Genomic DNA, 16228 nt, shown 5'->3' on the forward strand with positions numbered 1-16228 from the left:
GGCTAGGTTGCTTTTAGACCGACTAAGTTGATTGGATCATATCAAGTCAACTCCAACATGATTTAATTTTAAATTCAAGTTAGGCAAGGAGTTTGTTTCGTGGATTTTTATGTCAATTTTTTTAATTTCATCCTTAAACTTGTTTGACTGATCGAACAAAATATCTTTGGACCTGCTAAGTTGACTGAGTTACGTCATGATAACTCCTACACTGTTTAATTTTAAGCTCATGTTAGATAAGGAGTTAGGTTAGGAGCTTTCAAAGTTGAGCCACAAGGTTGGATTAAATAAAAATAGTTCTCTACATCCTAGATATTTTTTGTTATGTTCAAAAAAAATTTATATGACTCACAACATAGCATAAACCTGTAAACTAGTTTACGTTCTACTCTAAACAACTTGGGAAAGATTATAGTGCTTCACTATCTATATAAATAGTGAATTACCTCAATTTATTTTAGTTTTTCAAACTTTCCTTTGCTTTAGGTTTTTTTTTTTTAATTCAACTAAGTTATGTTAAGATAACTCTCACGAGGTTAATTTTAAATCAAGACTAAGAAAAAAAATCAAGTTGAAAGAATTTAAAATTGACCCACTAAATTAAATTTAATAATAATACTAAACAGGTTTTTACAGACTGATAATATTCTTAATTCTAAAAAAGTTTGATTCATCGCACAAGGTATTTTTTTTGTTAAACCAGGGAAAAGTTTTAATTCTAAATTCTAATACTCTTACAATTTTTTGTCCTTAGCTATGGCTCTATCCTTTGGTATCTTTTGTTAACTCTGTAATTAAGTTAGAGATCGAAGTCATATTCAACAAAAAAGAAAACCTTAAATCATGATATTGAAGTTGATCTCTCTCTCTCTCTCTCTCTCTCTCTCTCTCTCTCACACACACACACACAAGAATTAATATTTTTGTAGTGTTTCATATATTGAAAAGAGAGATATTTTTATATTTTTTATAAAATTGAATACAATTTCCTCAAATATTGATAATTTCATGTGTTTGCGGAAACAAAATAAAAAGTAGCCCATATTCATTACTAGATGAAAATCTTTTTCATTTTTTTAAAAAAGGAAAAAAACATTGCCACACAAAAATCTATCCTAGAAACTAGATAATATCCTAGATGCGTGTTAAATTAAACCAAAAGAGAATATATTTATCCTCATAATTTGTGACGGCAATGGGTCATGCATTGGAATGATATGACATTACGACCATGCATGACAATTGATGCACCCCCACATTCTATATGGACCCCGCTTAATGTTTCCCCTTATGCGGCAATAGTGATTTCTACGGTTTCTCACCTTCCGTCCTCTTTTTTTCAAGTGGGATTGGTACCTCCTTGTTTCAATAATACAATTGGTACGGCTTTCTTGCTTTCTCTGGTCTTCGTGAGGAAATTCTAGAATGCAATGTTCTCAGCATCACCACAATACCGATAGTACTAGAATGTTGAATTTGAATAAAAGTTATTAAATCCTGCATGAATAATGATGTTATTCAAATATTCGGTTATCCATTATTAATTTAGGTAAAAAAAAAATCATTGATTAGATTTCTTAGACTATAATATAAATATGTTTTTAGAGGTTGCAATCATGTGATGCATAAACATCAAACAGAGAGTTGACTTCTTTTTAGTCTAATTGATGTTGCCTACCACCTATTTTATAAAATGCTTATGAGAAATTGGCTTCCAGATGTGTTAATTTGTTGAAATTAGATGTTATGTGAGTGCTTTGGGGGAAAAAAAAAAAACTTTGTTTCCATGCTGTTTAAGCTCCCCCCTACTCGTCACCCCCCCGGAACCATATATGAACCCCCTTTTTTAAGATCCAATCTTTCACTCCTTGTAAAAAATATTATCGGTAAATTACGAAGATATTTACCAATAAAATAAGAAAAAAATAGGTATTCTCTCGTTAATTTCATCAATAAATTTGATGTGTCAATATTTCCGACAAAATTACCAGTGATAATTTATAATTGTTACTTTTTGTCAGGGAATCAATTGGTAATATTAAAATTATAACAAGCAGCACGCCTCCCTTTCCCTCTCTTATATTTCTTCTTCTTCTTTCTTTTTTCTTTTTCTTTGTGAATAAACAACACCCCCTATTTTGTCATAAATCCAGCTTTTATCATCATAAATCCAGCCTCCCTAACAAGCATTCTGTTAGTATCCCAGTCTTGGTTTAATTTTTTTGAAGACTCGCCACATCAAGTAAGCAAACTTACTCATTTTTGTAGTAACCCATTTTTTATGTTAATTATTTGGCTCTTTTGTGTAGTATATGCAGTTTGTTTGTGTGTTTACTTGTTTTATAGTTTTTTTCTAGAGAAATTTGTTATATGAATGTATGATTTGCACATGTTAGAGTTTGTTTGAAATTTTGAAAAATTATATTTGTTTGTCATGGATGAAATTGAGTTTGATTTTGTAGTTTAGGTGTGTTATAATGAAAGAAATACAGTTTTATTTAATGGATATGTTTCATATTTTGTCAATCTTATTGTTACATTGAAAATTTCAGTAAATTTAAAGAAATTTGAATTTTTAAAGACAATTGATAATGATTAAAAGGTACTATTAAAATAGATTAAATTAGTTTGAACTGAACCAATGATAGCTAATTAGTTGGGTACTAATAATTTATTTAGTTCATATTATTAATTAATAAATGTTGTCATCAATATTCTATATAGGTTTCATATGGGTAATAAATGATCGTTCTTGGATATATCGAGTTTCACCCAAAGGGTTGCGCAGAATGAATAATTATAACATGGTTGAAGGTTTTATTAATTATGCACTATCTAATCCAAAGAATATTTTTAGATGTGGTATTTAGTGTCCATGTAAAATGTGTAAAAATAAAAAGTTCATTGATCCAAATGTTGTTATGAAGCACCTTTTATAAAAAGAGTTTATGGAAAAATACTTGTGTTAGTTAGTAAACAAATAATCCTATATTCCTTACGACATCATGATAGAAATGATGATTGACTTAACTTCTAGTTCTAGTAACGTGCATGGAGTTGTAAATGATAATTGTGATATCCCACATCAGAAGCGAGGGTCTAGAGCCAGGGCTCTATGAGTAGTGCTGGCCGCTGACCTGTTGTACGCGCTTTGAGGCGTCAGGCTCAGAAGTGGGCTCGCGTCACCAAGAACAAGACTGTCAGGGCGGTAAGGCCCAAAATAAACAATATACAGCAGGTTGGGCCAGGCTATTACATATGGTATCAGAGCCGAGGATGGCTCATCTTAAGGTTAGGGGATTATGATATCCCATATCGAAAGCGAGCGTCTAGACCCAGGGCTTTATGAGTAGTGTTGGCCGCTGACCTGTTGTACGCGTTTTGGGGCGTCAGGCTTAGAAGTGGGCTCGTGTCACCAAGAACAAGACTATGAGGGCGATAAGGCCCAAAATAAATAATATACAACAGGTTGGGCCAGGCTATTACATATGGTATCAGAGCCGAGGATGACTCATCTTAAGGTGGGGGGATTGTGGTATCCCATATCGGAAGCGAGCGTCTAGAGCCAGGGCTTTATGAGTAGTGCTGGTCGCTGACCTATTGTACGTGTTTTGGGGTGTCAGGCTTAGAAGTTGGCTCGCATCACCAAAAACAAAACCGTGAGGGCGGTAAGACCCAAAGTGGACAATATACAATAGGTTGGGCTAGGCTATTACAATAATAGTAATCCTTATAAGAGTATGTTGATGGATGCAATGTGAATGAATCAGGATTATGCGGGTAAATGCTCAAGTATAGATAAAGAACAAAACGCATACGTAATTAGGTTTTTTAAACTTTTAAAAGATTTTGATGAACCATTATGAGATGACTGCATAAATCACAATAAATTATTGATCGTTGTATAAGTGTTCACCATCAAGTTAGATCATGGGCTAAATGAGGCTGATTATGACAGCATTATTGAATAGACGATGAAAATTTTACCTAAAGAGATAAGATGAAATAGGACTTCTATGCTAATAAATCCATAATGAAAACTCTTGGTTTAGAATGATGATGATGATGATGATAATAATAATAATAATAATAATAATAATAATAATAATAATAATAATAATAATAATAATAAGACTGGCATTTTGGAAAAAAAACAAGCTGGGATGAAGATCAAGCTGCAATTATGAATGAATTGGGAGCTTAATTGTACTCTGTTATACTCAAGATTGAAAAGACAATGCAGATTCAAAATGAGTATGGATTATTCTTCCAAAAAAAATATAAAGGGCCTGGTATTGGTTCCATTCTCTACTAAAATAAAGCCTTGTTATTCAAATGACTTTGAAGATTAGGATGCTCTTATTCAGGTTTATGAAAGAATGTCATATGCAATATCCATATTCAAGAAGCTACTTTTAACTTTGCATTTTATTAATGTTAATTCCAATGGAAGTACATGGTCTAGGATTATCAAGGTTTGTTATAAGGATAAGAAACTATAAAATATTATCAATAAAAAAGTTTGTGTTTTGGTTGGCAATGATAGAGATACTACTTTCGGGCATGATGTATGGTTGTGAGGTTCTTGTCTTGCAGTCTAGTTCCCTAGACTCTTTAGTCTTTATAAGAACTAGATCTCTTATGTAGCTAATATAGGTATATGGGATGGCTTTTCATGAATATAGAATTTCATAAGGAGAGGGGCTTGATCTAAAAGGAAAAGAGACTGGGTCATTTGAGGATCTATTCAATATACTATCTTTGTGTGATACTAGATTGTAAATTTGATGATAAACTAATTTAGAAACCTAATTCTAATAGGAATTATTCTGTCAAATCCATGTATGTTATGTTATAATCTTCGAGACAGTCTAATCTATAAAATTTTTCAATGGTATATGAATGGCCATTATTGGCAAAATCAATACCATAGGAGTTTTGGTCAAGAGGGTTATTCTTGAAGTAAGAGAAGCTAATTGTCTTATATGTGTTGGCTATTGATGAATTTGTTCATCACCTTCTTATCCATTGTCATAATTACTAGCTTTTTTGGGCTAAAATTATTAATTGGCAGGGTTTATCTTAGTGTTGCCTTGTAAATATGTCAGACTTATTTCATCAATGAAAACACCTTATTTATAGGAAATTCTAAATGAAGGTATGATTTATGTTTTTCTTTGTAATCTCATTGTGTCTTTGTCGTTAGAAATGAATTCTCTTCAATAATAAATGGTCTAATTATAATACCATCTTTCTTCTAATATTAACTAAAATGTATAAGTAGATCAAAGCCTTTTTTTGGATTTTTCTTATTGTGCACTTGGTTTATTAATTTCTCGTGATGTGTTAGTTTGATGGTCAAATATCAAATGTTCTAGACATCTCATTTTATGGAATCCACCTAAACCATATATACTAAAGTGGAACGTTAATGCCTTTTTTATCGGCAAACTTAGACCTGCTAATATTGGAGGGGTTCTTCGTGATCACAAAAGCCTTGTAACAGGTTATTTCTCTGCTCCTGTAGGAATTAAGGATTCAAATGAGGTTAAATTGCTTGTTATAATTAAAGCTCTTGAATTATCTTCTTCGCGGGATGATTTCTTTGTGAGAAAATTCATCTTTGAATCTAATTTTGTTTTCATGATAAATTGGATGAATAAGCAATCAATTAGACCATAGAGATTTCATTAACTTTTCATCCTTGCTTTTCATTCCTTTTTATAGTTGGGCTCTTTATTTTTTATTATGTTTTGTATGAGGCTAATCATATGGCTGACAATTTTGTAAAACAATGTGTGAATAGATAATGTGACTTTTATGGCTTGAATTTAATTGTTGCTATGGATGTATATATATTATCATATCGATGTGATGCCTCCAATTTAGTATGTAAAGTTTTAGTGCTTAATACTACTTCTCTTTTATGTATCAGTTTTGGTGTTTTTAGTTTGGATATTTCTATGGTTTCTTGATATCACAGTTCTAGTGATTTTGATATTTGTTGAACTTTTATTATGTGTTTTTATGCTTTTATATATATATGAATTAGAAATAACATTTTCAAACTCTATAAATTACAAATTTTTAAATCAAGTCAATGCTCGATTTACTTGTATTTTACTCAATTTGGTCAGATTTTATTTGTTTTTATAAAATTAGACTAGATCTTTTATGAATATAATCCTTAACATTAACTCACATCGATTAGATGATAAAGGCAGTGTTTGTTTAAGAGGTTACGTCTACGTTTTAAACAAAATACAGATGCAACCTGTTTGGTAATTAAAAAAACATCGGTTACTATTCATGGGTCCTACAGAATGCTACGTTTGAAACGCAAGAAATAGGAAGCAGCTAGGAGCTGCTTCTTGCGCGGCAAAACGCTGAACCATGCTCTACTGTTCACTGAACAGTGGAGAGAGAAGCTTTTGAATCCTATGATGGTTATGCTTCCGTGGTAAGTCCAAATTAGTTGATGTCATTGTTTTCTTATGATATTTTTATATTAAATAAGTATGATAATGACAACGTCTTATTACTATTTTAGAAAAAATTATGATAGCCTTGGAAAAGAGATATATTTCTCGTATAAAATTTATTTAAAAAATTAATTTATTTTGTGTATTATTTATAAAAAAACATTTTTTAATTTTTAATTCATTTCCAAGAAAATACTTAGAGAATAAATAAATAAATAATTTTTAAAAGAAAAAGGTATTAATAATTAATTAGTTTTATTATATATATAAAAATAATCGATTTTAGATTATATGTGTGGACCTAACACTTTGATTTATGTTTTGAAATTAGGTGGTAATTATGAATAGGTTTTTGTGATATTTAGAATTTTTTTTTTTAATTAATTATTTTTTATATTTTTTTATCATTTTAATGGAACAATAAAAAACTATCGAATGTAGTGGTGCGCGTCAACCACCACATTATATTTATGAATTTGTTGCAAGTCATGGAAACTGTAGTTCTTGTCGGATGGAATTTATATATGATAGAATTGCAAATAATTTAATGGAATAATAAAAAATACTTTATATAAAGTATTTTTTATTTCATGATGTAATAGTAGTAGTTAAATGTATAATATTTCAATTAAAAACTATTAATATTAATATATATGTATTTTAGTTATTTTATAACCTCAATTTAAAAAGCATTCTTAATCAAATATATTATACTACTTTTTGTTCAACCTCAATTTTAACCACAGTTTTAACCAAACATATATTTTTCTAAACTAACCTCAACTAAAAATACTTTTTATAAAATAGTTTTTTTCAAACTACAACTATAACAGCTAACACAATAGTAAACCCACTCAAAATAATTGATTTGAATAAAATAGTCAAAGTTCAACAATGCATTATGTTCAAAACATAACATTGGTACTGTAGCCACCACTATTATCAATGCACGTACTAACAACGCATGAGAGGTCAAAAATATTCATATGAACTTGCACAGTGCTGTCTGATGGAACAGAATAGATTAGTTATCTACTAGGGGAAAAAAATGGGCACACCTGGTCCGTTAACCTAACATCTAGTACAGCTTGATTATCAAATGTGGACCCAAAGCACTATCTATAACCTTATTGCTAGTCCCTCTCCATGTTGTAGACCATGATTGCTAAGCATATATGTCCCCATCGTTTAATCAAATTTCCAATTAGGAACTTGCATGGCACGCTCTAGTTTTTTGGTTGTTTGTTTATATTCTCTAGGAATCCTCGGATCTTGTTTTTAAGCCCTTCGGTGACGATGTTTTTGTATTTTTGCAAGCTTTCTTTGCATTGAAAAGGAGAGGCATATATATGTGCTAGCTATGATGAAGGTTTTTACAATTCATTTCTGAATTTTGAGCATTTAATAGGATATTTTTAACAATTTCATAAAACTTCTGTCGCAAAAGTGGCAGTTTTTTTTTTAAGTATGGTTACAAAATCTATTTGATTTTTTTCTTGTGTGAAATTACAGAAATGTAGCCCATTTATGTAGAATTAATAATGCCCAGGAAGCATTGTGAGGGAAACTATTCAAATGGATGGTGGCTCTCAATGCTACATTCTCTAGCTAAGGCCTAAGGCCTGAGGCCCCCCCATGAGCAATTACAACAGGATTGGTCATCAAAAATGGGAATTTCAATGTAGGGTTGAACCTGACAAAAGCTAAGATGGACAGGATCCTTCCTGCAGAACAGATCAAATCATGTCTCTAGACAAAGTTGGCATGTGGGTTGTTTCTTATTGGAGAAAGTGGAACTTACAAAAGCTTAACTAGTCTTGACGATGAACTTCTTGGCTCAGAGAATTTCTTACTGACAACGTATATGTCAAGGATCTTCCCATGCTCAAATCAAGGTCAGTACTTAATCCAAATTTGAAGCTACCAAGATTAGATTTGGTTCCTTATGGGAGTTTGTATTTTAATGCATGCTTCAGCATTTAGTATAATAATCAATGCAAATCTCTCTCTCTGTATGTGTATTTTATAAGATTGAAGCTAGCTCAGTTTCCATGTGGTTTCAATTTTTAAACTTTCACAAGAATGCCCATGATCGTATCTTTGTCAAGGCACACATGAAAAATTCGGGGATCATGCACCTAGCTAGGTACAATCTATTTTAAAAGCAGCCAAATGGAGATCGGATCTCCTTGAAAGCCGAAGAAACGAGAATAGGTTCTTCCTTTTTGCCAAATAACAAATTAGGGTATAGGGTCATCATCAACCAAGATAGCTATTATACAATGTCAAGTTCCGACGAGTTTACACACTTTGAAATAACAACCATGATCCAACCCAACATAAAAAGCTACCCTTGAGTCCATTAGACATCGAACTAATAGCTTGACATAACTACAAGTATTTCAACCTGTTTTTTAGTTAAAGAGATATTAAATTGAAATTTTTTTATGTGTTTTTTTATGGTTTTAAGATGCTAATAACAAAGATTAAAAAAAATCTTTTAAAAACTATCATTTTAATTAAAAAATATTTTTACAAAAACAACCTACACCATATTAACAAACTTTGAACTATTATACCCACATCCTTGACTTAGACATTAGCATATGAGTCGATGCAGGGCTAATTCTGGATCACTCAAAGTAGAAGAGGTTGCAACTTAATTTCTGGGTTAGAAAATTAGCAAAAAAGAGCCTCGTTTTACAGGTCTGTGATCCGTTTGCGGTGCATGTATGTCCAAGAAATTCATGTCATAGTAGGTAGCTACATCAAATCAAGAATCGTAAGAATCTGGATTGGGACCCATCTGAGCAAACAAATTTGAAGACCAACAATCCCTGCTTTAATGAATTATTACATTAATTGTCCTATTACAGGAAGATTCTGCGACCGAAGTGGGATTGGTGTTAACATGGGAGTGGTTGTTTATAATATATATATTATTCCCCTCATGGAACACCACTTTATTCTGCTCTCATCCATCAATATCATTTAAAAAAGGGCATTTGTCAATTGTCATCTTCTTTGCTTGAAAACCATGTAACGTTTAATGGAATTTGAGGTTCTCTCGCTTTAATTTAGACATTCCACTCTCCTTTTGTTACAGTAAGGAATTTGACTGTTAATAATTAATTAATGTTTTACTTTGGATGTTTCCTCTTATTGTCAACGACAAAGAGATTAGGACTCCCATATTGGATGATTGGTCCCCCGTTGGTGATACTCTAATTATACCACTAGCTAGCGAGCATTGCTTGCCAAGCCTTCATGATATCCTTTGAAATTGCCGAATGCTTTTTAAACAAGATTTCACAAGGAGGTAGCCATATATGAAAGTCATTAGCTGTAAATATTGCTTTTCACTGAGACATTTGACTGGAGTTTAGTTTTTTTTTCCTATAAAAAATAGATGTTTTCCTAATTAGATGTTTTTAATTTTCAATATCCATGAAATTAAGTTTTGGTTAGACTTGAACTAACCCTTTTATATATGGATCAAAATATTGTCTAATTGAGCCGTTCTGGTTCGACCAATGCTTACCCAATTTAACTGGAAAATGGATGTTTAGGAGATCACTTTTACCCAACCCACTTCAGCCAATTATTTACCATAGGTAATTATAATTAGATTAGGTGAGTGATTTATAAGTATATGGCATAACCCTGGCCATCAATGAAAATCTAATAATTAGAGGATGTAAGTAATATGATGTAATGAGCATAATTCGTTAAAATTCAACTCGAACCATCCCTTTTCCATTCATCTTCGTTGCAATGATGCAAACCAAGGCCGCCCATCATGGCATGTTCCATTTTGAGATGCATTCTGAATTTAATATTTCATAAATAATTTCAAAAAATATAGATATTCCTATTTGTATGACTAATTATATTGATACAAGCACGTACATGATTTCTTTTTTAATGGAATATAAGTGTCGATTAAATAGCCTAAAGACTTGATAATATTTCAAGGAATTGAATCACTTGTTTATTAGGGGGAAAGGCCAAGGAAGAAGGGATGCTGCTCTATCTTAGAATTATCAATTGCTATCTTTTAATTTTAATTTATTTATCTTTTCTTTTCTTTTTTCTTGAGAGAGAGATAGGTAGACTTGATAATAAAACTTTGTTGTGCACAAACATAGATCCAAACTAATTGCTCTGTCAGCTAAGCCCACCCGATAACAAAATCCATATGCCATATTTTTCAACTTAGTGTTTTGGGCTCATGAAATCTAAAACCCAGAGATTACATGAGCCCAAAACAAACACAACCATTCATTCTTAAAAACCAAAAAACAAAGATCTGTGTTATTATTGTTGCCTTTTTTTTTTTTTGTCATTTATCATCAATGTTTTTTTTTAATCCTGTGTTATTATTGAATGGTGGTGCAAGCAATTTTAATTCAATACTTGTTATTGTATTAAAATCCAACAGTATATTATAAAATTATATTGCTGGCTTTGAATTATAGGAAACTTAATTATTCTATCACATACGGAAAAACAATTAAAGCTAATTAAGGTTATTTTTTTAGATGTGAAAAAAAAAAACGAAGATGTTCTAGTTTGGTGCATAACATTAAAAAATACAACAAGAGATTTTAGTTTTAATAAATGAAATAAAAGAGAAATTCTTAGATTATTAAATTTAATATTTCAATTTTGTATCATGTCCATGTGGGTTGATCGTAATCATTATGTAGAATTAGCAATTTTAAAAATATATTTTTTAAAATTTTAATCAATAGAAAATATCTTGGTGTCATTGTTATTAATCAGTTTATTATAATTTGTTTTTGTAATTTTTTAAATTATTGTTTTGCAACTTATTTTTTAAAATATTTATTTGGATCTTTATTTAAATGTATATCAATGTTATTACCCACACATTAAACACATCTCATATCCAAATTTAGTGAAATTATTTAAGAAATATAAAGTTATTTTTATTTTATTTATTAAGGGTAGAATAATATTTTTATTTTTTGTTCAGTTTAGCTTATATATAATCTCTTTGTATTTAGGTTAAACTTATTCTTTTAGATTATTATGATCATGCAGTATCAATGAACCTCCTTCTCTCTTATTTTAGTAGTTCTTTTTATTTTTTAGGATTGTTTAACATGGTTCCATTGAGCACTGGTTTTTTTTTTTTGAGTGATCATATAACTTCGAGAAGATATTTGTTCAGTTTCTACAATCTAGTATTTCATTTTCCTTTATTTTATGTTATGTTTTTTTTTTATTATGGCTACTGAAAGAGATTATTTGTTCAATTTGTGAGTGTGAAGTTGGATTGAAAGAATTATTTCTAATGAAGTTATGTGATAAGAAATTTTTTTAAAGGTAAAAAGATATCGGGATATATTAGTGAAACTTCTATGATACATAGGAAAATTGATGACAGTTTCTTTTAGTTTTTATTACTAGATCATTGTTTATGCTACGCTGCGGGTCAGATTAAATTTCTTTTGAAAGTTAAAAAAATATCTTGGTATTGTTGATGTGTTTTTTAGCTAAAAAAAAAGTTATACCATATAGGGATTGACTTATTATGACTTAGTTGACTTGACAGGTTCAAAGATAATCCAAACAACCAATAAAAATATATTTTAACTTAAAAAAATCAAGACAACATCATTGTTTTTAAATATTGAAATAAGAACATATTAGATCAACTCGAACCAACTCAGGTTAACTTACCAAATCCACTTTTTAGGTCATGAGACCCTGATAAACCTATAGAAAGCAAAATAAAAAAAAATATTAAACTCAATTCTTAATCAACTCAATGATGAATGATGAAATTAAAAATAAATTTAGTTAAAAAAAATGAGTTGAGTCAACCCTGGTTAACTTATCAAACTTAGGTCATGAGCCTATGATAACCCTATAGAAAGAAAATAATAATAAAAAAGGTATGAAGCTTAATTATCAATCAACTCAATGTTGAATGATAAAATTAAAAAACAAAACGACACAAAAAACCACCCGAGTCGTGAGACTGGGATAACCTCATAGAATGCATACTAAAACAAATTGTGAGGTCTAATCCCTAGTCAATCCACTATTGAAGAATGAGATTAAAAAAAATTAAGTAAAAAAATTGAGTCAACCGCCTAACTCACAACCTTGGTAATAAGATCATGGTAACCATATAAAAAGAAAAAACTAATATGAAAACCTATTCTCAATCAGCCTAATGTTGAATGACTAAATTGAAAAGGAAAATAAAAAAAAATAAAAAAATAACACGAGTCAACCCGGGTTAACTTGCCAAACTTGGGTTAAGAGATCAGGATAATTTCATAGAAATTAAATCGAAGAAAATTATAAAGTTTGAATGTTAATTAATTTAATGTTGAAGGATGAAATTGAAAATAAAATCAATTAAAAAAAACCAAGTCAACCTCTCTATCATGTTGAAGGATGAAACTTATGACTTGGATCATGAGACTAAGATAACTCCCTAGAAAGTAAATTGAAACAAATTATGAAGTACAATACCCAGTAATAAGTGCGAAATATACATATGTTTTTATTTCTTTTACACTGTGCTTTTTAAGATATTTTGAGCTTATTTGAGCTTATTGAAAGTTCTTTTATGAGTTTGGCATGCCTAGGATACTTTGTGAATTAATTGCTAAAATATAAGAATTTCTGCATTTTATGTTTCGGACCTTACTTCTTGTGACAGGTTTTTCAACGAGTTATAATTTCAAAATGTGAACATGGGCTGAATCAAAGTTAAATTACATATATCAAGCTTTTCATGAAGGTATTATGGGTTGAAATCTGAGTTCTTTTGGACGTCTAATTGGACCTAGAAAATCAAGCTGAAATCTTTCTTGCAGCAGGATTCTATAGTTTCACACTATAGATTCAAACGAGCATATCTTAAGGCTCAGACATTGAAATTATACCATTCAAAAGCCCAAAATCATCTACACATCAAGGACTACAACTTCTATGAAGGATGTAAGGTCAGATAAAAACTTTTTAAAGGTAAACATCCAAATGTGATATGAAGGATGAGATTGGTCTCCTGATCTGATAAGGGAACAAACGATGTCGAGCATTCCACTACGGCTAAGAATCTGACATAGAAACTATGGGCCTTAGGACCCAAGAAAAGTGTAGATCAAGCCTTTAACATGACATGAATGAAAGAATACAATTGGGATGGTGGGATATTGCAACAAACCAAGTAAAAAACAAAGTTTAAGTTGCAATAGAGTTGGAATTATAGCAAAGTTGTGACATTAGCAGAGTCTATTTTTAACACAAATTCTGAGAGATTTAACCAACCTTAAGGACCAGATAAAGAAGGAAGGAGTTAAGTAGTATAAGGACTTCTAATTAGCCTAAGAATTCTGAAAAAATTCGGCAGCCAATGGATAGAATAAATAGAGTAGAACACAATTGAATAGAAGCTTTACAACATTATTTTCTTCTCTATTTTTGTCAATTTTCTAGCAACTGTGAACTAATATTTAATTTCAGTTCAAGAGGTATATACACAATTTACATTAGCAAGTTGTGATAAGTAACATTATTATTATAATTCTTTCATATTCAAGTATTTATTTTTCTTTATTCAGAATTATGCTATTGATTGTTATTTAAGCTTATTGAATTGTTTTGAGATGGCATGTATGCTTTCTAGTTTATTTTAATTAATAATTATTGTTAGTGACTAGAGTAAGAAGCAAAAGAATTAATTTGATTGTTGCACCTCTTATCTTGATTTATTAGAGAAGAATAAACTAAGTTAAATTGTCAAGCTTTTGAATATTTGCTTAAAATAAATGCACAGACTTTATTCCTAAGATTACTGCCTAGTGAATGAGAATTGCTTTCAATGTTAAATTCTCATGATGGTAAGAAATTGATAAGAGAGCTTTGTCTAATTCAGTTACTTGTAATCTCATCGATTTTCCTTAGCTTTAAAGGATATCAAATTTATTTGCTTGACATGAAAGAATATTTATTTTACTTCAATGTTCAACAAATTTATAGGAATGGATATGTGGACCCTTAAACTGAGTAAATGACATATCAATTTATTATTTTTAGAATTATAATTTCTTTAATTTTTCATTCAAATAACCTATTCTTTTTTATTTCATTATATTGTAGGAAGATTAAACAAAATTTCTCTTGGCTTCGACCTGATTTTCACGATCATACTATAATTTATTTTGTTTGTGATAATTAAGTCAGAATTATATTTTGGAGGTTCCAATGATCGATAAAATTTTAGCGTTGTTGTCAGGGAAGTTTTATCTAATTTTCCTTTAATAGTTAAATGATTTATGCCTAGATCTTCACGTACATGTGCATTAGTATTCGAATGTGATATTGATAGAATAACTAAGGCAAATAAAAAGACCACAAGACAAGAATAACCTGTCAAGCTCATCAAATCTAAGTGCAAATTCCAAAAAATAACTCAAACTAGAAGTGCCAAAAAAAAAACATGGCAAAACAAAGGACATTAAGTGAGTTATCAACTTCCAACGTGAACATGTAGCCTTTATGCATTGAATTTCCAAATATTAATGTAACTTTTGAGTTAAAATCTGGTTTGATTCATTTACTACCTGCTTTATGTGACCATACAGGTGAGGACCCCCACAAGCACTTGAAGGAATTCCATGTGGTTTGCTCAACCATGAAGCCGCAAGGAGTAATAGAGAAAGAAATTAAACTAAGGGCTTTCTTATTCTCTTTGGCAGACAAGGCGAATGATTGACTTTATTACCTTCAATCTGGATCTATTACCACATGGAATGATCTAAAAAGGAAATTTTTGGAAAAGTTCTTTCTAACTTCAAGGGCAGGTACCCTCAGAAAAGAAATCATTGGAATTCGCCAAAATAATGGTAAGACATTGTACGAATATTGGGGATTGTTAATCAATTATAAGTGAGCTGCCCTCATCATCAATTTTTTTTATCAGTTATTGCTGCAATATTTTTTTGAGGGATTGTTACCTATAGACCATAGCATGATTGACACGACAAGTGAATGAACACTTGTAGAAAAGACTCCAGAAGAAGCACGAGAATTAATCTAAAAAATGGCAGCAAATTCACAACAATTTGGAGTCTGTCTTGATTCATCTAGAAGATTTAATGAGGTAATATATTCTAATATTGAGAAAAAACTTTCAGAACTAACATCTCTCATTAGACAAGTTGCTTTGGAATAGGTTAGACATGCCAAAGTCTGCAGTATCTACTCTTTCCTGGACCATCCTACTAATAGATGTCCTCAATTACAAGATGATGACATGCCTCAAGTTAATGTCATGGGTGGATTTAATAGCCAATAAAGAAAAGATGATATATTTTCTAATCAGTACACCCCCGAGTGGAACCACCACCCGAATCTGAAGTACAGTCAGCCCTCAAAGCAACAGCCTTTTTAGCCTTATATCCATCACAAATCAACTTTTTATCCTCAATATTCATCAAATGTAGATATGTTTTTAGAGGATATTGTATAATCCTTGGCCACTAATACACAAACTTTGGAAAACCAAGTATCACAGGTGGCTTTTTTAGTGCATAAAATAGAGGTCAATAAAGGAAGGTTACCTTCTCAAGCAAAAATTAATCTCAAGAAAAACGCAAGTTCAATGGCTCTTAGAAGTGGCAAATAAGTGCAAACCAAGACAACAACAGCTGGCATCCAATAGAGAAAAGCAAAATCGACTGAATTGGATTTTCCAGCCA

The 16228-nt window shown here is 30.7% G+C and overlaps 1 long non-coding RNA gene across 1 annotated transcript; it reads left to right on the forward strand.

Annotated features, from left to right (window-relative positions):
- The first annotated feature begins 7707 nt into the window (after window positions 1–7707).
- LOC133672301 (uncharacterized) lies at window positions 7708–15430 on the forward strand. Its single transcript, XR_009834830.1, has 2 exons — window positions 7708–8377; window positions 15113–15430. It is a non-coding gene; the product is annotated as an uncharacterized LOC133672301 (long non-coding RNA).
- Window positions 15431–16228: the final 798 nt, after the last annotated feature.

This window comes from Populus nigra, chromosome 14 (genome assembly GCF_951802175.1).
Source record: "Populus nigra chromosome 14, ddPopNigr1.1, whole genome shotgun sequence".
Classification (NCBI taxonomy): domain Eukaryota; kingdom Viridiplantae; phylum Streptophyta; class Magnoliopsida; order Malpighiales; family Salicaceae; genus Populus; species Populus nigra.